This window comes from Geospiza fortis, unplaced genomic scaffold, assembly GCF_000277835.1.
Source record: "Geospiza fortis unplaced genomic scaffold, GeoFor_1.0 scaffold128, whole genome shotgun sequence".
Lineage (NCBI taxonomy): Eukaryota > Metazoa > Chordata > Aves > Passeriformes > Thraupidae > Geospiza > Geospiza fortis.
This window is the reverse complement of record NW_005054420.1, coordinates 1,909,351-1,916,495: the sequence shown is the minus strand read 5'-3', so window position 1 is coordinate 1,916,495 and position 7,145 is coordinate 1,909,351. Positions and strand designations below refer to the sequence as shown.

At 50.0% G+C, this 7,145-nt stretch overlaps 1 protein-coding gene across 1 annotated transcript in view; it reads left to right on the top strand.

The window, feature by feature from the left end:
• RAD18 (RAD18 E3 ubiquitin protein ligase) overlaps positions 1 to 7,145 on the top strand; it is a 37,947-nt gene that overhangs the window by 2,909 nt on the left and 27,893 nt on the right. The window lies entirely within an intron of this gene.

Here is a 7,145-nt window from a genome sequence, read left to right as displayed (position 1 = left end):
ATCACTTCCTTTGCTTGTGGGGTGGGAGGCAGCAGCTGTTGAAACATCTTGGTTTAAGTGTCTCATGAGATAAAAGTGTAATTTGCTGGATTTTAATATCTCGTGCATCAGATCAGCACAAGCATTGCAGGTAAACCAGCCTTGCTCTGTTCAACAGAGATGCCTCTGTCCTCCCCAGGAATCTTCCAGAGACTTGGGCTTGGAGTCCTTGATGCTGCAAAATCTGTGGCGGTTTGTGTGTTGGAAATGAAGCTTCAGCTCTGGAGCAAAGCTTGTCCCAGGCCTTTAAATCTAATAACAGCCTCCTGACAGCATCCAAAGGCCAGGCACCCTCTGACAGCTCCTAATTCCACCCGAGCCCCATCAGCATGAGACTCATCTCTGGACATGCACACGTGTCCGGCTCTATCTAACGAAGATAAATTTCTTAATTAGGATTTGCAGCTGCCTGGGGCACGGGGAGGTTGTGATGAGCAAGAGCTTGGCTGGGAGTGAGTGCAGCTCCTTTGGCTGCTGTCCCAGGGAGCTGGTGCAGTGAGGATGGGGCTGGGTGGGCTTCTGCAGCCTGGCCAGAGCCCTGTGCTCCTGTGACTCCTGCAGGAAAGGGCTGTGAGCAGTGCTGGTCACCAGCCCAAACCCTGCTATCCTGCTCAAAGCTAACGAGCTCATTCCCTCCTGGATGGGTCTTGGCTGACAAGAAATAACTGCCCTTGGCTGCATTACCCCCCGCCTGCTGCTGCTGGACACCGGTGAAACTTGTGTTGGATTTCTGTCTCTAAACTCTTGCTGCATCCATTTTTTCTCACCCCCTTCAAGACAGCTTTTATAAAAATAATATATTTAACAATGACTGGGCAAGTGCTGAGGCTGGCAGAGCTGTACCATGGAGCAGGGCAGTGCTGAGCTTGTGAGGCAGTGGCTGAGGGTCAGGAGGCTCTCAAGAAGGCTCTAGGGTGAGATGCAGCCTTTTTCTTAAAAGAAAGAAAGAAAAAATTTAGCCTTACGTAAGTCCAAACATCTGCTAGTGCATGACTAATGCCTTCCCTGCTCCCTGGTGTGGCAACTGAAGTCCATGGGAATGATATAAATGATTGTTTCCTGTAAGAAGTTATACATTGTTCACAGGGCTTTTGGGGACAAGCCTTGTGTGCAGCCACCCCTTCCCTTTTGCTGCTTGCTCGTGGCTTTGGATCCAGCTGCTCCTGGCCCTGCTGCCATGAGCTGACAGCAAGGGCCAAACACACTGTCCCCAGCCCAGCTGGTGCCAGGGTGGATTTATTCCTGCCAAAGTCAGCTTGAGTGGACAGTTCCCTGTGTTCAAGTGAGGTTCTTGATGTACAGTGCTGCCAGCTGAATGAGCTGGGTGCTGGCTGTGGGTGTGCCCAGTGTGGCAGCTGTGGTGGCACCGCTGTGCCCGCAGAGCAGGGCTGCTGGCACTGGGCTGCTGGAGCCTTCCCCAGGACAGGGCTGGTGGCAGCAAGAGACAGAGCCAGGGGCTGCGTCCCTTTGGGTGTGAGGGTGCTGCTGAGGGCTGGCCTGTCTGAGGGGAATGCAAGGAAATGTTTTACAGCCCCAACAGCCAAAGTGGCCCCCAAATGTGGCTTTATTCCCACAGAGCTCCCCCATTGTGGCAGTGGTACTCTGCAGCATCTTTATAACTCTGCTCACCTGTTTGCCTCTTGATTCCAGTTTAGACCTTGTGTGGATCTGGTGTCCCCTGCCCGTCCCAAGGCTCCCACCTCCCCACATCCCAGTGGGACTCCTGTGGCTGCCAGTCTGCCCAGTACCACCCAGCAGAGAACGGGGCTAATTCACTTCTGTGCTGAGTTTCTATTGATATGTCCTGAATTTTGGTGTCATTTCCCTGCCTAGATCTCAGTCCTGGCCACTCTGGGTCTGTGTTTCTGGTCAGAGCAGGAGGAGCTGCTGGGTCCAGCAGAGGTGAGTGCTCCTGGCAGATGGATGGATGCAGGTGTCAAACACTGCACCAGCCATGCTCTGGGTTCTGCTTTCCATGGTCTGGGACATTAACTGCTGCCAGAATTACTAATGGGCTTCTGCTTTTAGCCTGAGTGCTGCAGGCTGCTGCTCCAAGGTGGAGATCATGGAGTCAATTAAGTAATTACCTGGTGTTTCAGCTGCCAGCACTCGAGAGGTTTTGTTTTTCACCACTGGCCTCAATCCCAGCTAACATCTCACCCCAGATCATCAGCAGCGGTTTGTGCATTATTAGAGCAGGCTGCTGCGCCATGGAGCTGCTTTTTCTGCATGTTGTGGTGACAAATGGTTCCTCCTCCCTCTGTTTAGTCTCATTCTGGCACATAAATCCAGGCATAAACAGGCTAAGCTCAGCAGAAGCTGAAATTGCCTCTTCATAGCTCTCTTGTCTGAGTGTTTTACCCTTGCTGATTTGATGAGCAGCAGTTCACCAGTGAAATGCAGAGTGGGCTGAGCTGGAGGCGGCACACAGCAGCACGAGGAGCAGCCAGACTCTCCTGAGGCCCCACGATCCAGGGAAATGCATCTGCAGTGGCTCCTGGGACTCCTCAGCCTCTTGGTGAGAGTGCTGGGCGTGCTGGAGTGTGCTAATGTGCAGGACAGGGCTGGGGGGAGGGATCCCTGCCCTCGGGCACCTCTGGGCACAAACGCATAATCCATGGCAAAGCATGGCCAAGCCTTGTTGGTGAGAGCTGTGTTCTTAATTAAATCAGAGTTGGGAAGTGCTGAGGGGGCCAGAGCCCTGTGAGGAGCTCTTGGGCCTCTCTTGCACTTCCCGGTAATTCACAGGGAGGATAAATGAACCTTCACAGGAGCAGGGGCATGGTTGGGGAATGTCTTACCCTGGCAGAGAGGTGGAGAGGAGGGAGGTCTGCTACCCTTGCATTGCAAAGGCTGAGAACTGCTTCATGCTTAGGAACAGGGGAAGGCAGCTATGAAGTGATAAAGACAGCAGCACAACAAGCCTAACAGTTTTTAGCAAAGGAAAGAAGTCCCAGCAATGGGCATTTTGGTGGCAAGTCAGCAGACATATGGCACAAGGGACTGGCAGCAATTTGTAGCCAAACTGCTCCCAAGTCCTTTTCCTAGTCCCAAGTCCCTTTCCTAGCTGAAAAAGGCTAAATCTGTGCAGGAGAGCTGGAATGTCAACTGAGAAACACTTCTATTAATGTGTTGACTCTCTTGCCTTTGGATTTCACCTGATTTACCCACTTTTGTCTGCATGGGAATGCAACTTGTTGTTTCCTATTTGTCAGCCCCTGCCTGTGACCTCCATTGCAGGTCTCAGGTGGGATACAGAGCACTGCAGTTACACACGGATTAACTGCACAGGGAACCACTGAGAGAAACTAGGCACTGGAAAGTCAAGTCATCTCCCCTTGAGAAGGAAGGGCCTTAGCTTTCCTGGGGCTGGCATGTTGTTTCTGGGCTCTTGCTGGTGCTCGTTCTCAAAATGCTCAGCATCCTCATGTTTCTGCAAGCAGCTGAACTAATTTAAGTCAGTTTTTTTTCTTTTATTCCTTTTTTTTTTTCCTTTGGTTTATTTAGAATGATGGGGAAGGGAATTGCACCCAAGCTAAGAACCAAATGGCCAAAGAGTGACTCTAAGGCACAGAGCTGGCAATAGAATATGCTGTTGGGAGACAGTCAAAGAGAATGGAAGGTATTACAGACCTATCACTGTGTCTAAATGTGCATGGAGTATCAGTGTGGGAGTTTTATACTGGAGCAGTTTGCAGCTAGTGAGATTACTCATGATTTTTCTAACATTTACTGGATCAGCATCAGTGTCCAAATGGGAGCTATCTGCATGTGCAAAACAATGTCTCTGAAATGTCAACAAGCGTTGCTTGTTGCTGTTGGCAGAAGACCCAAACCAGCAAAGGGCAGCTCACCACTGGCTCATTCCCTGGCTCCGTGTCCCTGTCCCAGGTCAGGGCTGTGCTGTTCACCTGCTGCCTCCTCTCCCCAGGTGCCTGTCCAGCAGCCACTGTCATTTCATCCTCCCTCAGGTCAGCCCAACTCAATCAGCATTGGTTTACTATGAAATGCCCAGAGTAATTTTATTCATTGTGTCCATCTTAAAGCACTCCAGGAGAAAGTTTAAATATTATTTCTGGCTCCTTTGGCTGCTAACTCTCACAGCATTTTCATGGAAGTTTCCACGCTGCTCTGTAAAACAGTAAGCTTAGGCCAACATAAGTCTGCTTTTGGCTGGCTTATGTTGGCCTAAAATCATTGCAGTAGACTGAAAAACAAAAAAAGACAGAAGGATTTCATTTGTGCTTTCAAGTAATTTCTGTGTGAAATGACCAGATACTTGTGGAGCTGTGGCACACCAAAGCAGCAAAGGCTGTGTTTGAGGGACCTGCCGGCACAACCCCTGCTGGGGTGATAAATTGCTTCAGCACGAGGGCTGGGAACATTTTGACCAGTGAAAGGTGGTTAGTGTTTCCTGAGGCCTGGAGGGCTGCGAGGGAGGCGCTCAGCATCTCTGGCTGCACACGAGGCTGCCAAGGGAATGGCAGGGGGCCCATGGAAGATAGCGAATGAATTCCTTTACTTTGCGCGCGTGTGTGGCTTTTGCTTCACCTATTAAACTATCTTTATCTCAACCCACAAGTTTTCTCACTTTTGCCCTTCTGATTCTGTCACCAGTCCCACTGGTGGGGGAGTGAGGGAACGGCTGTGTGAGGCTTGGGCGCTGACTGGGGTTAAACAACGATGATGTGGGACCTTTTGTTCCAAAAGTCTCAACATCAGACTAAATTTAGCCCTGGAGAAATCAATAAATGGTTGCCAACTTTAACACAAGGGCACAGCAAGGTCAATGTTAAATATTTCTGAACAATTTTACCCATGGTTTCAGGTTCTTCTCCTTTCTAGTTGGGAATGATATGATGAGAAACTTTCCACTGCTTTAAATATTAAGGAATCTCCGAGAATACTTAGAAACAATTAACTCAAAATGTTCCCTGTTTTGGGGTTTGGTATTTTAAGTACAGTGTGTTCTTCTGCTGGTTTTTCAGCCAATCTACATGCTGGTGTCCAGAGGCTCATTTCTGTGGTGCATTTGTACATCTATAATGAAGAATGCCCAGTGACACACACACACACACGAAGCAGACCTTGGTGGAGTGTTAGGTTTTATTTTCAAGATCCATGTACTAAAGGCAGCTGAGGATGAGCTGATTGTTTGTTAGGGCATGGAGGAAAAAACATTTCTGCAGGAGGCCCTGAGCCCCACAGGGGAACAAATGCTCTTTACATTATTAACTTTGCACAACCAGATGGGAATTATATAAAACTCCACTTAAATATTTTGTCTCAACAACACAAGTGAAAATCAGTAGGTTTTGGAGATCTGCTTTTTGTCAGGCTGCTCCACCTCCCGCTAAGCTTTTCCATACATTTCTCTGCTAACAGAACAGGGCAACAAGTGTATGAAAATGCAATTGGGACCTCCTGGTATTTTAATTTAAATGAGTATTTCAGGGGCTCGGAAGGAGGAGATGTGTTCTGTGTATAATAACAAGTTGTAGCTTGGTCGTTCAGCAAGATAAAGAGTTTATTCCTGCTCCACAGAAGCCCAGAGTGCCAATGAAACAGCTGAGCAGGGAGGGTTTGCTGCCCCCCAAGCAGGGCTGAAGGAGCCTCCCCGTGGCTGTGCCATGGGTTCAGCCCCCAGCACTGCACCCCAGTGGGAAATGCTCACACAAATGCTCACACACCCCGGGCTAAAGGGATGGTCCTGCCACGCACCTGAGCAGGTGGGTGCTCTCCAGCTTCTGCAGCGTGCAGGATTCAGCTGAGAGCACAGATTTTCCAGGGTTCTTTTATATGGTGCTATTGCTGTGGAAATAGTTTAAATTGTTTTATTCAGCAGCAATCTGTGTGGATGGTGCTTGGCTGTAAATTCACTGCCCTTTGCTCTTCATCAGTCCACTTAGACAAAAAATAAACGTGTTGATGCAAAAATGAACCCATGAACTCTCTGTGCCCATTCCTGGGTGAGTTCATTCCCATCCAATAAACTCCTGTCAGAATGTGTGAACCAAGATCTGCCCTGTGCATGAGGGAACGAAGAGAACAGAAAATCGTAGGAGTTTAATTAATTAGGTCACAGCTCACAGAGAAAGCAGAAATGGATTCCTTAAGGTGAAAAGAACAGGCACTTAAGTGGCAATGACAGTATTGTGGAAAATCTAGCACTTTTGGCAAGGGGCACGCAGTAATCAGATCCATTCAAACATATGAAGTCAGAGAGTCACAGTGCCCAAGGCCAGCAGAGAGCATTGTGATGGTTTATTCTGACCTCCTCCATCATGGGGGTCATGGAGTACCCTTTATACAGATATATATACCAGCGTTACTGAGTGCCAGTTGAGGGAGCTGGGCTTGATTCAACAATCAGACTAGCTCAGATCAGGAGCAAGAGCATAGAAATTGCACTGCTACAAAAAAAACCTCATAGGAAAAATCAGGCACAGGTGCACGGAGTTTTCAGGTAAGAGCACGTTTGAGTCAGCAGCAGCTGCAAAAAGTGAAGGGCTAAAACCACACCTGTGATATGAAGTAAGCAGAGGAAGGTAGTGCTGTCCTGTAGAGTATTATAGAAAACGGTTAAATACGCTTCATGTGTGTGTGTAAAAACCTCTACTACAGCACCTTTACCCATCAGGAATATCGTTAACAGAGCGGGGCAGCCCCCGCGGCCGGGCTGGCTCGGTGCCGGGTCTGCCGGCACAGCTGCACCGAGCCTGCGGCTGCAGTTGGATCCCACGCCCCGGGGCCTTCATTTCCCCGAGCTCGGCAATACCGAACCTGCCCAGAGCCCACGGGGCGCGCTCAGCTCTCATCACTCACTGCCGGCCGCTTTGGCGGCCTTCAGCCGTCCCGTTTCACTGCCGCTCCCGAGAGTTCCTCCTAGTTCCTGTTCCTGTTGGTTCCCATTCCCGTTCCCCATAGATCCCGTTGGTTCCCGGCGGTTTCCCGCTCCCATCCCCGTTCCCGGCAGTTCCCGCTGGTTCCCGTTCCCCATCCCCGTTCCCGGCGGTTCCCGTTCCCCGTAGTTCCCATCCCCGTTCCCGGCAGTTCCCGGTGGTTCCCATCCCCGTTCCCCATCCCCGTTCCCCGCAGCTCCCGTC